We start from the raw sequence: 21,891 nt of genomic DNA on the forward strand, positions 1-21,891 counted from the left end.
CGTTCCCTGGATGACCAGTAGTAGTTTCCGATTCACATCTGGAGGCATTCTGTAATCTGTGGACGATCAGAGTGTTGATGAAACACAGAAAATGCATCGGGATTGAATACAAAAGTCACCATGCGTACTTTCCTCCATGGGAGTAATGTCTCAAACAGTCTACGCTTAATCCGTTCCCTGGAAGACCAGTAGTAGTTTCCGTTGCACATCTGGAGTCATTCTGTAATCTGTGGACTATCAGAATGTTGATGAAACACAGAAATTGCATCGGAATTGAATACAACAGTCACCATGCGCACTTTCTTCCATGGGAGAAATGTCTCGAAGATTTTACGTTTTGATCGTTCCCTGGAAGACCAGTAGTAGTTTCCGATGCTCATCTGGAGGTATTCTGTTATCTGTGGACTATCGGAGTGTTGATGAAACACAGAAATTGCATCGGAATTGAATACAACAGTCACCATGCTCACTTTCCTTCATGAAAGTAATGTCTCAAACACTCTACGCTTTGATCGTTCCCTGGAAGACCAATAGTAGTTTCCGATGCACAACTGGAGGCATTCTGTAATCTGTGGACTATCAGAGTGTTGATGAAACACAGAAATTGCAACTGGATTGTTTACAACAGTCACCATGCGCACTTTCCTCCATGGGGGTAATGTCTCAAACAGTCTACGATTTGTTCGTTCCCAGGAAGACCAGTAGTAGTTTCCGATGCACATCTGGAGGCATTCTGTTATCTGTGGACTATCAGAGTGTTGATGAAACACAGAAATTGCATCGGGATTGAATACAACAGTCACCATGCGCACTTTCCTTCATGAAAGTAATGTCTCAAACACTCTACGCTCTGATCGTTCCTTGGAAGACCATTAGTAGTTTCCGATGCACATCTGGAGGAATTCTGTAATCTGTGGTCTATCAGAGTGTTGATGAAACACGGAAATTGCATCCGGATTGAATACAACAGTCACGATGCGCACTTTCCTCCATGGGAGTAATGTCTCAAAGAGTTTACGCTTTGATCGTTCCCTGGAAGACCAGTAGTAGTTTCCGATGCACATCTGGTCGCATTCTGTAATGTGTAGACTATCAGAGTGCTGATGAAACACAGAAATTGCATCGGGATTGAATACAACAGTCACCATGCGCCCTTTCCTCTATGGGAGTAATGTCTCAAACAGTCTACGCTTTATCCGTTCCCTGGAAGACCAGTAGTAGTTTCCGATGCACATCTGGTCGCATTCTGTAATCTGTGGACTATTAGAATGTTGATGAAACACAGAAATTGCATCGGGATTGAATACAACAGTCACCACGCGCACTTTCCTCCATGGGAGTAATGTCTAAAAGAGTTTACGCTTTGATCGTTCCCTGGAAGACCAGTAGTAGTTTCCGATAAACACCTCGTGGCATTCTGTAATCTGTGGACAGTCAGAGTGTTGATGAAACACAGAAAATGCATCGGGATTGAATACAACAGTCACCATGCGCACTTTCCTCCATGGGAGTAATGTCTCAAAGAGTTTACGCTTTGATCGTCCTTTGGAAGACCAGTAGTAGTTTCCGATGCACATCTGGAGGCATTCTGTAATCTGTGGACCATCAGAGTGTTGATGAAACACAGAAAATGCATCGGGATTGAATACAACAGTCACCATGCGCACTTTCCTCCGTGGGAGTAATGTCTCAAAGAGTTTACGCTTTGATCGTTCCCTGGAAGACCAGTAGTAGTTTCCGATGCACATCTGGAGGCATTCTGTAATCTGTGGACTATCAGAGTGTTGATGAAACACAGAAATTGCATCGGGATTGAATTCAGCAGTCACCATGCTCACTTTCCTTCATGAAAGTAATGTCTCAAACACTCTACGCTTTGATCGTTCCCTGGAAGACCAGTAGTAGTTTCCGATGCACATCTGGTCGCATTCTGTAATGTGTAGACTATCAGAGTGTTGATGAAACACAGAAATTGCATCGGGATTGAATACAACAGTCACCATGCGCCCTTTCCTCCATGGGAGTAATGTCTCAAACAGTCTACGCTTTATCCGTTCCCTGGAAGACCAGTAGTAGTTTCCGATGCACATCTGGTCGCATTCTGTAATCTGTGGACTATTAGAATGTTGATGAAACACAGAAATTGCATCGGGATTGAATACAACAGTCACCACGCGCACTTTCCTCCATGGGAGTAATGTCTAAAAGAGTTTACGCTTTGATCGTTCCCTGGAAGACCAGTAGTAGTTTCCGATAAACACCTCGTGGCATTCTGTAATCTGTGGACAGTCAGAGTGTTGATGAAACACAGAAAATGCAACGGGATTGAATACAACAGTCACCATGCGCACTTTCCTCCATGGGAGTAATGTCTCAAAGAGTTTACGCTTTGATCGTCCTTTGGAAGACCAGTAGTAGTTTCCGATGCACATCTGGAGGCATTCTGTAATCTGTGGACCATCAGAGTGTTGATGAAACACAGAAAATGCATCGGGATTGAATACAACAGTCACCATGCGCACTTTCCTCCATGGGAGTAATGTCTCAAACAGTCTACGCTTTATCCGTTCCCTGGAAGACCAGTAGTAGTTTCCGATGCACATCTGGAGGCATTCTGTAATCTGTGGACTATCAGAATGTTGATGAAACACAGAAATTGCATCGGGATTGAATACAACAGTCACCATGCGCACTTTCCTCCGTGGGAGTAATGTCTAAAAGAGTTTACGCTTTGATCGTTCCCTGGAAGACCAGTAGTAGTTTCCGATAAACACCTCGTGGCATTCTGTAATCTGTGGACAGTCAGAGTGTTGATGAAACACAGAAAATGCATCGGGATTGAATACAACAGTCACCATGCGCACTTTCCTCCATGGGAGTAATGTCTCAAACAGTCTACGCTTTATCCGTTCCCTGGAAGACCAGTAGTAGTTTCCGATGCACATCTGGAGGCATTCTGTAATCTGTGGACTATCAGAATGTTGATGAAACACAGAAATTGCATCGGGATTGAATACAACAGTCACCATGCGCACTTTCCTCCGTGGGAGTAATGTCTCAAAGAGTTTACGCTTTGATCGTTCCCTGGAAGACCAGTAGTAGTTTCCGATGCACATCTGGAGGCATTCTGTTAACTGTGGACTATCAGAGTGTTGATGAAACACAGAAATTGCATCGGGATTGAATTCAGCAGTCACCATGCTCACTTTCCTTCATGAAAGTAATGTCTCAAACACTCTACGCTTTGATCGTTCCCTGGAAGACCAGTAGTAGTTTCCGATGCACATCTGGTCGCATTCTGTAATGTGTAGACTATCAGAGTGTTGATGAAACACAGAAATTGCATCGGGATTGAATACAACAGTCACCATGAGCCCTTTCCTCCATGGGAGTAATGTCTCAAACAGTCTACGCTTTATCCGTTCCCTGGAAGACCAGTAGTAGTTTCCGATGCACATCTGGTCGCATTCTGTAATCTGTGGACTATTAGAATGTTGATGAAACACAGAAATTGCATCGGGATTGAATACAACAGTCACCACGCGCACTTTCCTCCATGGGAGTAATGTCTAAAAGAGTTTACGCTTTGATCGTTCCCTGGAAGACCAGTAGTAGTTTCCGATAAACACCTCGTGGCATTCTGTAATCTGTGGACATTCAGAGTGTTGATGAAACACAGAAAATGCATCGGGATTGAATACAACAGTCACCATGCGCAACTTTCCTCCATGGGAGTAATGTCTCAAAGAGTTTACGCTTTGATCGTCCTTTGGAAGACCAGTAGTAGTTTCCGATGCACATCTGGAGGCATTCTGTAATCTGTGGACCATCAGAGTGTTGATGAAACACAGAAAATGCATCGGGATTGAATACAACAGTCACCATGCGCACTTTCCTCCGTGGGAGTAATGTCTCAAAGAGTTTACGCTTTGATCGTTCCCTGGAAGACCAGTAGTAGTTTCCGATGCACATCTGGAGGCATTCTGTTATCTGTGGACTATCAGAGTGTTGATGAAACACAGAAATTGCATCGGGATTGAATTCAGCAGTCACCATGCTCACTTTCCTTCATGAAAGTAATGTCTCAAACACTCTACGCTTTGATCGTTCCCTGGAAGACCAGTAGTAGTTTCCGATGCACATCTGGTCGTATTCTGTAATCTGTGGACTATTAGAATGTTGATGAAACACAGAAATTGCATCGGGATTGAATACAACAGTCACCACGCGCACTTTCCTCCATGGGAGTAATGTCTAAAAGAGTTTACGCTTTGATCGTTCCCTGGAAGACCAGTAGTAGTTTCCGATAAACACCTCGTGGCATTCTGTAATCTGTGGACAGTCAGAGTGTTGATGAAACACAGAAAATGCATCGGGATTGAATACAACAGTCACCATGCGCACTTTCCTCCATGTGAGTAATGTCTTAAAGAGTTTACGCTTTGATCGTCCTTTGGAAGACCAGTAGTAGTTTCCGATGCACATCTGGAGGCATTCTGTAATCTGTGGACCATCAGAGTGTTGATGAAACACAGAAAATGCATCGGGATTGAATACAACAGTCACCATGCGCACTTTCCTCCATGGGAGTAATGTCTCAAACAGTCTGAGCTTTATCCGTTCCCTGGAAGACCAGTAGTAGTTTCCGATGCACATCTGGAGGCATTCTGTAATCTGTGGACCATCAGAGTGTTGATGAAACACAGAAAATGCATCGGGATTGAATACAACAGTCACCATGCGCCCTTTCCTCCATGGGAGTAATGTCTCAAACAGTCTACGCTTTATCCGTTCCCTGGAAGACCAGTAGTAGTTTCCGATGCACATCTGGTCGCATTCTGTAATCTGTGGACTATTAGAATGTTGATGAAACACAGAAATTGCATCGGGATTGAATACAACAGTCACCACGCGCACTTTCCTCCATGGGAGTAATGTCTAAAAGAGTTTACGCTTTGATCGTTCCCTGGAAGACCAGTAGTAGTTTCCGATAAACACCTCGTGGCATTCTGTAATCTGTGGACAGTCAGAGTGTTGATGAAACACAGAAAATGCATCGGGATTGAGTACAACAGTCACCATGCGCACTTTCCTCCATGGGAGTAATGTCACAAAGAGTTTACGCTTTGATCGTCCTTTGGAAGACCAGTAGTAGTTTCCGATGCACATCTGGAGGCATTCTGTAATCTGTGGACCATCAGAGTGTTGATGAAACACAGAAAATGCATCGGGATTGAATACAACAGTCACCATGCGCACTATCCTCCATGGGAGTAATGTCTCAAACAGTCTACGCTGTATCCGTTCCCTGGAAGACCAGTAGTAGTTTCCGATGCACATCTGGAGGCATTCTGTAATCTGTGGACTATCAGAATGTTGATGAAACACAGAAATTGCATCGGGATTGAATACAACAGTCACCATGCGCACTTTCCTCCGTGGGAGTAATGTCTCAAAGAGTTTACGCTTTGATCGTTCCCTGGAAGACCAGTAGTAGTTTCCGATGCACATCTGGAGGCATTCTGTTATCTGTGGACTATCAGAGTGTTGATGAAACACAGAAATTGCATCGGGATTGAATTCAGCAGTCACCATGCTCACTTTCCTTCATGAAAGTAATGTCTCAAACACTCTACGCTTTGATCGTTCCCTGGAAGACCAGTAGTAGTTTCCGATGCACATCTGGTCGCATTCTGTAATGTGTAGACTATCAGAGTGTTGATGAAACACAGAAATTGCATCGGGATTGAATACAACAGTCACCATGAGCCCTTTCCTCCATGGGAGTAATGTCTCAAACAGTCTACGCTTTATCCGTTCCCTGGAAGAACAGTAGTAGTTTCCGATGCACATCTGGTCGCATTCTGTAATCTGTGGACTATTAGAATGTTGATGAAACACAGAAATTGCATCGGGATTGAATACAACAGTCACCACGCGCACTTTCCTCCATGGGAGTAATGTCTAAAAGAGTTTACGCTTTGATCGTTCCCTGGAAGACCAGTAGTAGTTTCCGATAAACACCTCGTGGCATTCTGTAATCTGTGGACAGTCAGAGTGTTGATGAAACACAGAAAATGCATCGGGATTGAATACAACAGTCACCATGCGCACTTTCCTCCATGGGAGTAATGTCTCAAAGAGTTTACGCTTTGATCGTTCCCTGGAAGACCAGTAGTAGTTTCCGATGCACATCTGGTCGTATTCTGTAATGTGTAGACTATCAGAGTGTTGATGAAACACAGAAATTGCATCGGGATTGAATACAACAGTCACCATGCGCCCTTTCCTCCATGGGAGTAATGTCTCAAACAGTCTACGCTTTATCCGTTCCCTGGAAGACCAGTAGTAGTTTCCGATGCACATCTGGTCGCATTCTGTAATCTGTGGACTATTAGAATGTTGATGAAACACAGAAATTGCATCGGGATTGAATACAACAGTCACCACGCGCACTTTCCTCCATGGGAGTAATGTCTAATAGAGTTTACGCTTTGATCGTTCCCTGGAAGACCAGTAGTAGTTTCCGATAAACACCTCGTGGCATTCTGTAATCTGTGGACAGTCAGAGTGTTGATGAAACACAGAAAATGCATCGGGATTGAATACAACAGTCACTATGCGCACTTTCCTCCATGGGAGTAATGTCTCAAAGAGTTTACGCTTTGATCGTCCTTTGGAAGACCAGTAGTAGTTTCCGATGCACATCTGGAGGCATTCTGTAATCTGTGGACCATCAGAGTGTTGATGAAACACAGAAAATGCATCGGGATTGAATACAACAGTCACCATGCGCACTTTCCTCCATGGGATTAATGTCTCAAACAGTCTACGCTTTATCCGTTCCCTGGAAGACCAGTAGTAGTTTCCGATGCACATCTGGAGGCATTCTGTAATCTGTGGACTATCAGAATGTTGATGAAACACAGAAATTGCATCGGGATTGAATACAACAGTCACCATGCGCACTTTCCTCCGTGGGAGTAATGTCTCAAAGAGTTTACGCTTTGATCGTTCCCTGGAAGACCAGTGGTAGTTTCCGATGCACATCTGGAGGCATTCTGTTATCTGTGGACTATCAGAGTGTTGATGAAACACAGAAATTGCATCGGGATTGAATTCAACAGTCACCATGCTCACTTTCCTTCATGAAAGTAATGTCTCAAACACTCTACGCTTTGATCGTTCCCTGGAAGACCAGTAGTAGTTTCCGATGCACATCTGGAGGCATTCTGTAATCTGTGGACTATCAGAGTGTTGATGAAACACAGAAATTGCATCCGGATTGAATACAACAGTCACCATGCGCACTTTCTTAAATGGGAGTAATGTCTCAAACAGTCTACGATTTGATCGTTCCCTGGATGACCAGTAGTAGTTTCCGATTCACATCTGGAGGCATTCTGTAATCTGTGGACCATCAGAGTGTTGATGAAACACAGAAAATGCATCGGGATTGAATACAACAGTCACCATGCGTACTTTCCTCCATGGGAGTAATGTCTCAAACAGTCTACGCTTTATCCGTTCCCTGGAAGACCAGTAGTAGGTTCCGATGCACATCTGGAGTCATTCTGTAATCTGTGGACTATCAGAATGTTGATGAAACACAGAAATTGCATCGGAATTGAATACAACAGTCACCATGCGCACTTTCCTCCATGGGAGAAATGTCTCGAAGAGTTTACGCTTTGATCGTTCCCTGGAAGACCAGTAGTAGTTTCCGATGCTCATCTGGAGGCATTCTGTTATCTGTGGACTATCGGAGTGTTGATGAAACACAGAAATTGCATCGGAATTGAATACAACAGTCACCATGCTCACTTTCCTACATGAAAGTAATGTCTCAAACACTCTACGCTTTGATCGTTCCCTGGAAGACCAATAGTAGTTTCCGATGCACAACTGGAGGCATTCTGTAATCTGTGGACTATCAGAGTGTTGATGAAACACAGAAATTGCATCGGGATTGGTTACAACAGTCACCATGCGCACTTTCCTCCATGGGAGTAATGTCTCAAACAGTCTACGATTTGATCGTTCCCAGGAAGACCAGTAGTAGTTTCCGATGCACATCTGGAGGCATTCTGTTATCTGTGGACTATCAGAGTGTTGATGAAACACAGAAATTGCATCGGGATTGAATACAACAGTCACCATGCGCACTTTCCTTCATGAAAGTAATGTCTCAAACACTCTACGCTCTGATCGTTCCTTGGAAGACCATTAGTAGTTTCCGATGCACATCTGGAGGAATTCTGTAATCTGTGGTCTATCACAGTGTTGATGAAACACGGAAATTGCATCCGGATTGAATACAACAGTCACGATGCGCACTTTCCTCCATGGGAGTAATGTCTCAAAGAGTTTACGCTTTGATCGTCCTTTGGAAGACCAGTAGTAGTTTCCGATGCACATCTGGAGGCTTTCTGTAATCTGTGGACCATCAGAGTGTTGATGAAACACAGAAAATGCATCGGGATTGAATACAACAGTCACCATGCGCACTTTCCTCCGTGGGAGTAATGTCTCAAACAGTCTACGCTTTATCCGTTCCCTGGAAGACCAGTAGTAGTTTCCGATGCACATCTGGAGGCATTCTGTAATCTGTGGACTATCAGAATGTTGATGAAACACAGAAATTGCATCGGGATTGAATACAACAGTCACCATGCGCACTTTCCTCCGTGGGAGTAATGTCTCAAAGAGTTTACGCTTTGATCGTTCCCTGGAAGACCAGTAGTAGTTTCCGATGCACATCTGGAGGCATTCTGTTATCTGTGGACTATCAGAGTGTTGATGAAACACAGAAATTGCATCGGGATTGAATTCAACAGTCACCATGCTCACTTTCCTTCATGAAAGTAATGTCTCAAACACTCTACGCTTTGATCGTTCCCTGGAAGACCAGTAGTAGTTTCCGATGCACATCTGGAGGCATTCTGTAATCTGTGGACTATCAGAGTGTTGATGAAACACAGAAATTGCATCCGGATTGAATGCAACAGTCACCATGCGCACTTTCCTCCGTGGGAGTAATGTCTCAAAGAGTTTACGCTTTGATCGTTCCCTGGAAGACCAGTAGTAGTTTCCGATGCACATCTGGAGGCATTCTGTTATCTGTGGACTATCAGAGTGTTGATGAAACACAGAAATTGCATCGGGATTGAATTCCACAGTCACCATGCTCACTTTCCTTCATGAAAGTAATGTCTCAAACACTCTACGCTTTGATCGTTCCCTAGAAGACCAGTAGTAGTTTCCGCTGCACATCTGGAGGCATTCTGTAATCTGTGGACTATCAGAATGTTGATGAAACACAGAAATTGCATCGGGATTGGATACAACAGTCACCATGCGCACTTTCCTCCGTGGGAGTAATGTCTCAAAGAGTTTACGCTTTGATCGTTCCCTGGAAGACCAGTAGTAGTTTCCGATGCACATCTGGAGGCATTCTGTTATCTGTGGACTATCAGAGTGTTGATGAAACACAGAAATTGCATCGGGATTGAATTCAACAGTCACCATGCTCACTTTCCTTCATGAAAGTAATGTCTCAAACCCTCTACGCTTTGATCGTTCCCTGGAAGACCAGTAGTAGTTTCCGATGCACATCTGGAGGTATTCTGTAATCTGTGGACTATTAGAGTGTTGATGAAACACAGAAATTGCATCCGGATTGAATACAACAGTCACCATGCGCACTTTCTTAAATGGGAGTAATGTCTCAAACAGTCTACGATTTGATCGTTCCCTGGATGACCAGTAGTAGTTTCCGATTCACATCTGGAGGCATTCTGTAATCTGTGGACCATCAGAGTGTTGATGAAACACAGAAAATGCATCGGGATTGAATACAACAGTCACCATGCGTACTTTCCTCCATGGGAGTAATGTCTCACACAGTCTACGCTTTATCCGTTCCCTGGAAGACCAGTAGTAGTTTCCGATGCACATCTGGAGGCATTCTGTAATCTGTGGACTATCAGAATGTTGATGAAACACAGAAATTGCATCGGAATTGAATACAACAGTCACCATGCGCACTTTCCTCCATGGGAGAAATGTCTCGAAGAGTTTACGCTTTGATCGTTCCCTGGAAGACCAGTAGTAGTTTCCGATGCTCATCTGGAGGCATTCTGTTATCTGTGGACTATCAGAGTGTTGATGAAACACAGAAATTGCATCGGAATTGAATACAACAGTCACCATGCTCACTTTCCTTCATGAAAGTAATGTCTCAAACACTCTACGCTTTGATCGTTCCCTGGAAGACCAATAGTAGTTTCCGATGCACAACTGGAGGCATTCTGTAATCAGTGGACTATCAGAGTGTTGATGAAACACAGAAATTGCATCGGGATTGATTACAACAGTCACCATGCGCACTTTCCTCCATGAGAGTAATGTCTCAAACAGTCTACGATTTGATCGTTCCCAGGAAGACCAGTAGTAGTTTCCGATGCACATCTGGAGGCATTCTGTTATCTGTGGACTATCAGAGTGTTGGTGAAACACAGAAATTGCATCGGGATTGAATACAACAGTCACCATGCGCACTTTCCTTCATGAAAGTAATGTCTCAAACACTCTACGCTCTGATCGTTCCTTGGAAGACCATTAGTAGTTTCCGATGCACATCTGGAGGAATTCTGTAATCTGTGGTCTATCACAGTGTTGATGAAACACGGAAATTGCATCCGGATTGAATACAACAGTCACGATGCGCACTTTCCTCCATGGGAGTAATGTCTCAAAGAGTTTACGCTTTGATCGTCCTTTGGAAGACCAGTAGTAGTTTCCGATGCACATCTGGAGGCTTTCTGTAATCTATGGACCATCAGAGTGTTGATGAAACACAGAAAATGCATCGGGATTGAATACAACAGTCACCATGCGCACTTTCCTCCGTGGGAGTAATGTCTCAAACAGTCTACGCTTTATCCGTTCCCTGGAAGACCAGTAGTAGTTTCCGATGCACATCTGGAGGCATTCTGTAATCTGTGGACTATCAGAATGTTGATGAAACACAGAAATTGCATCGGGATTGAATACAACAGTCACCATGCGCACTTTCCTCCGTGGGAGTAATGTCTCAAAGAGTTTACGCTTTGATCGTTCCCTGGAAGACCAGTAGTAGTTTCCGATGCACATCTGGAGGCATTCTGTTATCTGTGGACTATCAGAGTGTTGATGAAACACAGAAATTGCATCGGGATTGAATTCAACAGTCACCATGCTCACTTTCCTTCATGAAAGTAATGTCTCAAACACTCTACGCTTTGATCGTTCCCTGGAAGACCAGTAGTAGTTTCCGATGCACATCTGGAGGCATTCTGTAATCTGTGGACTATCAGAGTGTTGATGAAACACAGAAATTGCATCCGGATTGAATGCAACAGTCACCATGCGCACTTTCCTCCGTGGGAGTAATGTCTCAAAGAGTTTACGCTTTGATCGTTCCCTGGAAGACCAGTAGTAGTTTCCGATGCACATCTGGAGGCATTCTGTTATCTGTGGACTATCAGAGTGTTGATGAAACACAGAAATTGCATCGGGATTGAATTCCACAGTCACCATGCTCACTTTCCTTCATGAAAGTAATGTCTCAAACACTCTACGCTTTGATCGTTCCCTAGAAGACCAGTAGTAGTTTCCGCTGCACATCTGGAGGCATTCTGTAATCTGTGGACTATCAGAATGTTGATGAAACACAGAAATTGCATCGGGATTGGATGCAACAGTCACCATGCGCACTTTCCTCCGTGGGAGTAATGTCTCAAAGAGTTTACGCTTTGATCGTTCCCTGGAAGACCAGTAGTAGTTTCCGATGCACATCTGGAGGCATTCTGTTATCTGTGGACTATCAGAGTGTTGATGAAACACAGAAATTGCATCGGGATTGAATTCAACAGTCACCATGCTCACTTTCCTTCATGAAAGTAATGTCTCAAACACTCTACGCTTTGATCGTTCCCTGGAAGACCAGTAGTAGTTTCCGATGCACATCTGGAGGTATTCTGTAATCTGTGGACTATTAGAGTGTTGATGAAACACAGAAATTGCATCCGGATTGAATACAACAGTCACCATGCGCACTTTCTTAAATGGGAGTAATGTCTCAAACAGTCTACGATTTGATCGTTCCCTGGATGACCAGTAGTAGTTTCCGATTCACATCTGGAGGCATTCTGTAATCTGTGGACCATCAGAGTGTTGATGAAACACAGAAAATGCATCGGGATTGAATACAACAGTCACCATGCGTACTTTCCTCCATGGGAGTAATGTCTCACACAGTCTACGCTTTATCCGTTCCCTGGAAGACCAGTAGTAGTTTCCGATGCACATCTGGAGGCATTCTGTAATCTGTGGACTATCAGAATGTTGATGAAACACAGAAATTGCATCGGAATTGAATACAACAGTCACCATGCGCACTTTCCTCCATGGGAGAAATGTCTCGAAGAGTTTACGCTTTGATCGTTCCCTGGAAGACCAGTAGTAGTTTCCGATGCTCATCTGGAGGCATTCTGTTATCTGTGGACTATCAGAGTGTTGATGAAACACAGAAATTGCATCGGAATTGAATACAACAGTCACCATGCTCACTTTCCTTCATGAAAGTAATGTCTCAAACACTCTACGCTTTGATCGTTCCCTGGAAGACCAATAGTAGTTTCCGATGCACAACTGGAGGCATTCTGTAATCAGTGGACTATCAGAGTGTTGATGAAACACAGAAATTGCATCGGGATTGATTACAACAGTCACCATGCGCACTTTCCTCCATGAGAGTAATGTCTCAAACAGTCTACGATTTGATCGTTCCCAGGAAGACCAGTAGTAGTTTCCGATGCACATCTGGAGGCATTCTGTTATCTGTGGACTATCAGAGTGTTGGTGAAACACAGAAATTGCATCGGGATTGAATACAACAGTCACCATGCGCACTTTCCTTCATGAAAGTAATGTCTCAAACACTCTACGCTCTGATCGTTCCTTGGAAGACCATTAGTAGTTTCCGATCCACATCTGGAGGAATTCTGTAATCTGTGGTCTATCAGAGTGTTGATGAAACACGGAAATTGCATCCGGATTGAATACAACAGTCACGATGCGCACTTCCCTCCATGGGAGTAATGTCTCAAAGAGTTTACGCTTTGATCGTCGCTTGGAAGACCAGTAGTAGTTTCCGATGCACATCTGGAGGCATTCTGTAATCTGTGGACCATCAGAGTGTTGATGAAACACAGAAAATACATCGGGATTGAATACAACAGTCACCATGCGCACTTTCCTCCATGGGAGTAATGTCTCAAACAGTCTACGCTTTATCCGTTCCCTGGAAGACCAGTAGTAGTTTCCGATGCACATCTGGAGGCATTCTGTAATCTGTGGACTATCAGAATGTTGATGAAACACAGAAATTGCATCGGGATTGAATACAACTGTCACCATGCGCACTTTCCTCCATGGGAGTAATGTCTCAAAGAGTTTACGCTTTGATCGTTCCCTGGAAGACCAGTAGTAGTTTCTGATGAACATCTGGAGGCATTCTGTTATCTGTGGACTATCAGAGTGTTGATGAAACACAGAAATTGCATCGGGATTGAATTCAACAGTCACCATGCTCACTTTCCTTCATGAAAGTAATGTCTCAAACACTCTACGCTTTGATCGTTCCCTGGAAGACCAGTAGTAGTTTCCGATGCACATCTGGAGGCATTCTGTATTCTGTGGACTATCAGAGTGTTGATGAAACACGGAAATTGCATCCGGATTGAATACAACAGTCACCATGTGCACTTTCTTAAATGGGAGTAATGTCTCAAACAGTCTACGACTTGATCGTTCCCTGGATGACCAGTAGTAGTTTCCGATTCACATCTGGAGGCATTCTGTAATCTGTGGACTATCAGAGTGTTGATGAAACACAGATATTGTATCGGGATTGAATACAACAGTCACCATGCGCACTTTCCTCCATGGGAGTAATGTCTCAAAGAGTTTACGCTTTGATCGTTCCCTGGAAGACCAGTAGTAGTTTCCGATGAACATCTGGAGGCATTCTGTAATTTGTGGACTATCAGAGTGCTGATGAAACACAGAAAATGCATCGGGATTGAATACAACAGTCACCATTCACACTTTCCTCCATGGGTGTAATTTCTCTAACAGTCTACGCTTTGATCGTTCCCTGGAAGACCAGTAGTAGTTTCCGATGCACATCTGGCGGCATTCTGTAATCTGTGGACTATCAGAATGTTGATGAAAGACAGAAATTGCATCGTCATTGAATACAACAGTCACCATGCGCAATTTCCTCCATGGGAGTAATGTCTCAAAGAGTTTACGTTTTGATCTTTCCCTGGATGACAAGTAGTAGTTTCCGATGCACATCTGGAGGCATTCTGTTATCTGTGGACTATCAGAGTGTTGATGAAACACAGAAATTGCATCGGGATTGAATACAACAGTCACAATGCGCACTTTCCTTCATGTAAGTAATGTCTCAAACACTCTACGCTCTGATCGTTCCTTGGAAGACCATTAGTAGTTTCCGAAGCACATCTGGAGGAATTCTGTAATCTGTGGTCTATCAGAGTGTTGATGAAACACGGAAATTGCATCCGGATTGAATACAACAGTCACCATGCGCACTTTCTTCCATGGGGTAATGTCTCAAACAGTATACGATTTGATCGTTCCCAGGAAGACCAGTAGTACTTTCCGATGCACATCTGGAGGCATTCTGTTATCTGTGGACTATCAGAGTGTTGATGAAACACAGAAATTGCATCGGGATTGAATACAACAGTCACCATGCGCACTCTCCTCCACGGGAGTAATGTCTCAAACCATCTATGCTTTGATCGTTCCCTGGAAGACCAGTAGTAGTTTCCGATGCACTTCTGGTGGTATTCTGATATCTGTGGACTATCAAACTGTTGATGAAACACAGAAATTGCATCGGGATTGAATACAACAGTCACAATGCGCACTTTCCTTCATGTAAGTAATGTCTCAAACACTCTACGCTCTGATCGTTCCTTGGAAGACCATTAGTAGTTTCCGAAGCACATCTGGAGGAATTCTGTAATCTGTGGTCTATCAGAGTGTTGATGAAACACAGAAAATGCATCGGGATTGAATACAACAGTCACCATGCGCACTATCCTCCATGGGAGTAATGTCTCAAACAGTCTACGCTGTATCCGTTCCCTGGAAGACCAGTAGTAGTTTCCGATGCACATCTGGAGGCATTCTGTAATCTGTGGACTATCAGAATGTTGATGAAACACAGAAATTGCATCGGGATTGAATACAACAGTCACCATGCGCACTTTCCTCCGTGGGAGTAATGTCTCAAAGAGTTTACGCTTTGATCGTTCCCTGGAAGACCAGTAGTAGTTTCCGATGCACATCTGGAGGCATTCTGTTATCTGTGGACTATCAGAGTGTTGATGAAACACAGAAATTGCATCGGGATTGAATTCAGCAGTCACCATGCTCACTTTCCTTCATGAAAGTAATGTCTCAAACACTCTACGCTTTGATCGTTCCCTGGAAGACCAGTAGTAGTTTCCGATGCACATCTGGTCGCATTCTGTAATGTGTAGACTATCAGAGTGTTGATGAAACACAGAAATTGCATCGGGATTGAATACAACAGTCACCATGAGCCCTTTCCTCCATGGGAGTAATGTCTCAAACAGTCTACGCTTTATCCGTTCCCTGGAAGAACAGTAGTAGTTTCCGATGCACATCTGGTCGCATTCTGTAATCTGTGGACTATTAGAATGTTGATGAAACACAGAAATTGCATCGGGATTGAATACAACAGTCACCACGCGCACTTTCCTCCATGGGAGTAATGTCTAAAAGAGTTTACGCTTTGATCGTTCCCTGGAAGACCAGTAGTAGTTTCCGATAAACACCTCGTGGCATTCTGTAATCTGTGGACAGTCAGAGTGTTGATGAAACACAGAAAATGCATCGGGATTGAATACAACAGTCACCATGCGCACTTTCCTCCATGGGAGTAATGTCTCAAAGAGTTTACGCTTTGATCGTTCCCTGGAAGACCAGTAGTAGTTTCCGATGCACATCTGGTCGTATTCTGTAATGTGTAGACTATCAGAGTGTTGATGAAACACAGAAATTGCATCGGGATTGAATACAACAGTCACCATGCGCCCTTTCCTCCATGGGAGTAATGTCTCAAACAGTCTACGCTTTATCCGTTCCCTGGAAGACCAGTAGTAGTTTCCGATGCACATCTGGTCGCATTCTGTAATCTGTGGACTATTAGAATGTTGATGAAACACAGAAATTGCATCGGGATTGAATACAACAGTCACCACGCGCACTTTCCTCCATGGGAGTAATGTCTAATAGAGTTTACGCTTTGATCGTTCCCTGGAAGACCAGTAGTAGTTTCCGATAAACACCTCGTGGCATTCTGTAATCTGTGGACAGTCAGAGTGTTGATGAAACACAGAAAATGCATCGGGATTGAATACAACAGTCACTATGCGCACTTTCCTCCATGGGAGTAATGTCTCAAAGAGTTTACGCTTTGATCGTCCTTTGGAAGACCAGTAGTAGTTTCCGATGCACATCTGGAGGCATTCTGTAATCTGTGGACCATCAGAGTGTTGATGAAACACAGAAAATGCATCGGGATTGAATACAACAGTCACCATGCGCACTTTCCTCCATGGGATTAATGTCTCAAACAGTCTACGCTTTATCCGTTCCCTGGAAGACCAGTAGTAGTTTCCGATGCACATCTGGAGGCATTCTGTAATCTGTGGACTATCAGAATGTTGATGAAACACAGAAATTGCATCGGGATTGAATACAACAGTCACCATGCGCACTTTCCTCCGTGGGAGTAATGTCTCAAAGAGTTTACGCTTTGATCGTTCCCTGGAAGACCAGTGGTAGTTTCCGATGCACATCTGGAGGCATTCTGTTATCTGTGGACTATCAGAGTGTTGATGAAACACAGAAATTGCATCGGGATTGAATTCAACAGTCACCATGCTCACTTTCCTTCATGAAAGTAATGTCTCAAACACTCTACGCTTTGATCGTTCCCTGGAAGACCAGTAGTAGTTTCCGATGCACATCTGGAGGCATTCTGTAATCTGTGGACTATCAGAGTGTTGATGAAACACAGAAATTGCATCCGGATTGAATACAACAGTCACCATGCGCACTTTCTTAAATGGGAGTAATGTCTCAAACAGTCTACGATTTGATCGTTCCCTGGATGACCAGTAGTAGTTTCCGATTCACATTTGGAGGCATTCTGTAATCTGTGGACCATCAGAGTGTTGATGAAACACAGAAAATGCATCGGGATTGAATACAACAGTCACCATGCGTACTTTCCTCCATGGGAGTAATGTCTCAAACAGTCTACGCTTTATCCGTTCCCTGGAAGACCAGTAGTAGGTTCCGATGCACATCTGGAGTCATTCTGTAATCTGTGGACTATCAGAATGTTGATGAAACACAGAAATTGCATCGGAATTGAATACAACAGTCACCATGCGCACTTTCCTCCATGGGAGAAATGTCTCGAAGAGTTTACGCTTTGATCGTTCCCTGGAAGACCAGTAGTAGTTTCCGATGCTCATCTGGAGGCATTCTGTTATCTGTGGACTATCGGAGTGTTGATGAAACACAGAAATTGCATCGGAATTGAATACAACAGTCACCATGCTCACTTTCCTACATGAAAGTAATGTCTCAAACACTCTACGCTTTGATCGTTCCCTGGAAGACCAATAGTAGTTTCCGATGCACAACTGGAGGCATTCTGTAATCTGTGGACTATCAGAGTGTTGATGAAACACAGAAATTGCATCGGGATTGGTTACAACAGTCACCATGCGCACTTTCCTCCATGGGAGTAATGTCTCAAACAGTCTACGATTTGATCGTTCCCAGGAAGACCAGTAGTAGTTTCCGATGCACATCTGGAGGCATTCTGTTATCTGTGGACTATCAGAGTGTTGATGAAACACAGAAATTGCATCGGGATTGAATACAACAGTCACCATGCGCACTTTCCTTCATGAAAGTAATGTCTCAAACACTCTACGCTCTGATCGTTCCTTGGAAGACCATTAGTAGTTTCCGATGCACATCTGGAGGAATTCTGTAATCTGTGGTCTATCACAGTGTTGATGAAACACGGAAATTGCATCCGGATTGAATACAACAGTCACGATGCGCACTTTCCTCCATGGGAGTAATGTCTCAAAGAGTTTACGCTTTGATCGTCCTTTGGAAGACCAGTAGTAGTTTCCGATGCACATCTGGAGGCTTTCTGTAATCTGTGGACCATCAGAGTGTTGATGAAACACAGAAAATGCATCGGGATTGAATACAACAGTCACCATGCGCACTTTCCTCCGTGGGAGTAATGTCTCAAACAGTCTACGCTTTATCCGTTCCCTGGAAGACCAGTAGTAGTTTCCGATGCACATCTGGAGGCATTCTGTAATCTGTGGACTATCAGAATGTTGATGAAACACAGAAATTGCATCGGGATTGAATACAACAGTCACCATGCGCACTTTCCTCCGTGGGAGTAATGTCTCAAAGAGTTTACGCTTTGATCGTTCCCTGGAAGACCAGTAGTAGTTTCCGATGCACATCTGGAGGCATTCTGTTATCTGTGGACTATCAGAGTGTTGATGAAACACAGAAATTGCATCGGGATTGAATTCAACAGTCACCATGCTCACTTTCCTTCATGAAAGTAATGTCTCAAACACTCTACGCTTTGATCGTTCCCTGGAAGACCAGTAGTAGTTTCCGATGCACATCTGGAGGCATTCTGTAATCTGTGGACTATCAGAGTGTTGATGAAACACAGAAATTGCATCCGGATTGAATGCAACAGTCACCATGCGCACTTTCCTCCGTGGGAGTAATGTCTCAAAGAGTTTACGCTTTGATCGTTCCCTGGAAGACCAGTAGTAGTTTCCGATGCACATCTGGAGGCATTCTGTTATCTGTGGACTATCAGAGTGTTGATGAAACACAGAAATTGCATCGGGATTGAATTCCACAGTCACCATGCTCACTTTCCTTCATGAAAGTAATGTCTCAAACACTCTACGCTTTGATCGTTCCCTAGAAGACCAGTAGTAGTTTCCGCTGCACATCTGGAGGCATTCTGTAATCTGTGGACTATCAGAATGTTGATGAAACACAGAAATTGCATCGGGATTGGATACAACAGTCACCATGCGCACTTTCCTCCGTGGGAGTAATGTCTCAAAGAGTTTACGCTTTGATCGTTCCCTGGAAGACCAGTAGTAGTTTCCGATGCACATCTGGAGGCATTCTGTTATCTGTGGACTATCAGAGTGTTGATGAAACACAGAAATTGCATCGGGATTGAATTCAACAGTCACCATGCTCACTTTCCTTCATGAAAGTAATGTCTCAAACCCTCTACGCTTTGATCGTTCCCTGGAAGACCAGTAGTAGTTTCCGATGCACATCTGGAGGTATTCTGTAATCTGTGGACTATTAGAGTGTTGATGAAACACAGAAATTGCATCCGGATTGAATACAACAGTCACCATGCGCACTTTCTTAAATGGGAGTAATGTCTCAAACAGTCTACGATTTGATCGTTCCCTGGATGACCAGTAGTAGTTTCCGATTCACATCTGGAGGCATTCTGTAATCTGTGGACCATCAGAGTGTTGATGAAACACAGAAAATGCATCGGGATTGAATACAACAGTCACCATGCGTACTTTCCTCCATGGGAGTAATGTCTCACACAGTCTACGCTTTATCCGTTCCCTGGAAGACCAGTAGTAGTTTCCGATGCACATCTGGAGGCATTCTGTAATCTGTGGACTATCAGAATGTTGATGAAACACAGAAATTGCATCGGAATTGAATACAACAGTCACCATGCGCACTTTCCTCCATGGGAGAAATGTCTCGAAGAGTTTACGCTTTGATCGTTCCCTGGAAGACCAGTAGTAGTTTCCGATGCTCATCTGGAGGCATTCTGTTATCTGTGGACTATCAGAGTGTTGATGAAACACAGAAATTGCATCGGAATTGAATACAACAGTCACCATGCTCACTTTCCTTCATGAAAGTAATGTCTCAAACACTCTACGCTTTGATCGTTCCCTGGAAGACCAATAGTAGTTTCCGATGCACAACTGGAGGCATTCTGTAATCAGTGGACTATCAGAGTGTTGATGAAACACAGAAATTGCATCGGGATTGATTACAACAGTCACCATGCGCACTTTCCTCCATGAGAGTAATGTCTCAAACAGTCTACGATTTGATCGTTCCCAGGAAGACCAGTAGTAGTTTCCGATGCACATCTGGAGGCATTCTGTTATCTGTGGACTATCAGAGTGTTGGTGAAACACAGAAATTGCATCGGGATTGAATACAACAGTCACCATGCGCACTTTCCTTCATGAAAGTAATGTCTCAAACACTCTACGCTCTGATCGTTCCTTGGAAGACCATTAGTAGTTTCCGATGCACATCTGGAGGAATTCTGTAATCTGTGGTCTATCACAGTGTTGATGAAACACGGAAATTGCATCCGGATTGAATACAACAGTCACGATGCGCACTTTCCTCCATGGGAGTAATGTCTCAAAGAGTTTACGCTTTGATCGTCCTTTGGAAGACCAGTAGTACTTTCCGATGCACATCTGGAGGCTTTCTGTAATCTATGGACCATCAGAGTGTTGATGAAACACAGAAAATGCATCGGGATTGAATACAACAGTCACCATGCGCACTTTCCTCCGTGGGAGTAATGTCTCAAACAGTCTACGCTTTATCCGTTCCCTGGAAGACCAGTAGTAGTTTCCGATGCACATCTGGAGGCATTCTGTAATCTGTGGACTATCAGAATGTTGATGAAACACAGAAATTGCATCGGGATTGAATACAACAGTCACCATGCGCACTTTCCTCCGTGGGAGTAATGTCTCAAAGAGTTTACGCTTTGATCGTTCCCTGGAAGACCAGTAGTAGTTTCCGATGCACATCTGGAGGCATTCTGTTATCTGTGGACTATCAGAGTGTTGATGAAACACAGAAATTGCATCGGGATTGAATTCAACAGTCACCATGCTCACTTTCCTTCATGAAAGTAATGTCTCAAACACTCTACGCTTTGATCGTTCCCTGGAAGACCAGTAGTAGTTTCCGATGCACATCTGGAGGCATTCTGTAATCTGTGGACTATCAGAGTGTTGATGAAACACAGAAATTGCATCCGGATTGAATGCAACAGTCACCATGCGCACTTTCCTCCGTGGGAGTAATGTCTCAAAGAGTTTACGCTTTGATCGTTCCCTGGAAGACCAGTAGTAGTTTCCGATGCACATCTGGAGGCATTCTGTTATCTGTGGACTATCAGAGTGTTGATGAAACACAGAAATTGCATCGGGATTGAATTCCACAGTCACCATGCTCACTTTCCTTCATGAAAGTAATGTCTCAAACACTCTACGCTTTGATCGTTCCCTAGAAGACCAGTAGTAGTTTCCGCTGCACATCTGGAGGCATTCTGTAATCTGTGGACTATCAGAATGTTGATGAAACACAGAAATTGCATCGGGATTGGATGCAACAGTCACCATGCGCACTTTCCTCCGTGGGAGTAATGTCTCAAAGAGTTTACGCTTTGATCGTTCCCTGGAAGACCAGTAGTAGTTTCCGATGCACATCTGGAGGCATTCTGTTATCTGTGGACTATCAGAGTGTTGATGAAACACAGAAATTGCATCGGGATTGAATTCAACAGTCACCATGCTCACTTTCCTTCATGAAAGTAATGTCTCAAACACTCTACGCTTTGATCGT

This window comes from Schistocerca gregaria, chromosome 4 (assembly GCF_023897955.1).
Source record: "Schistocerca gregaria isolate iqSchGreg1 chromosome 4, iqSchGreg1.2, whole genome shotgun sequence".
Classification (NCBI taxonomy): domain Eukaryota; kingdom Metazoa; phylum Arthropoda; class Insecta; order Orthoptera; family Acrididae; genus Schistocerca; species Schistocerca gregaria.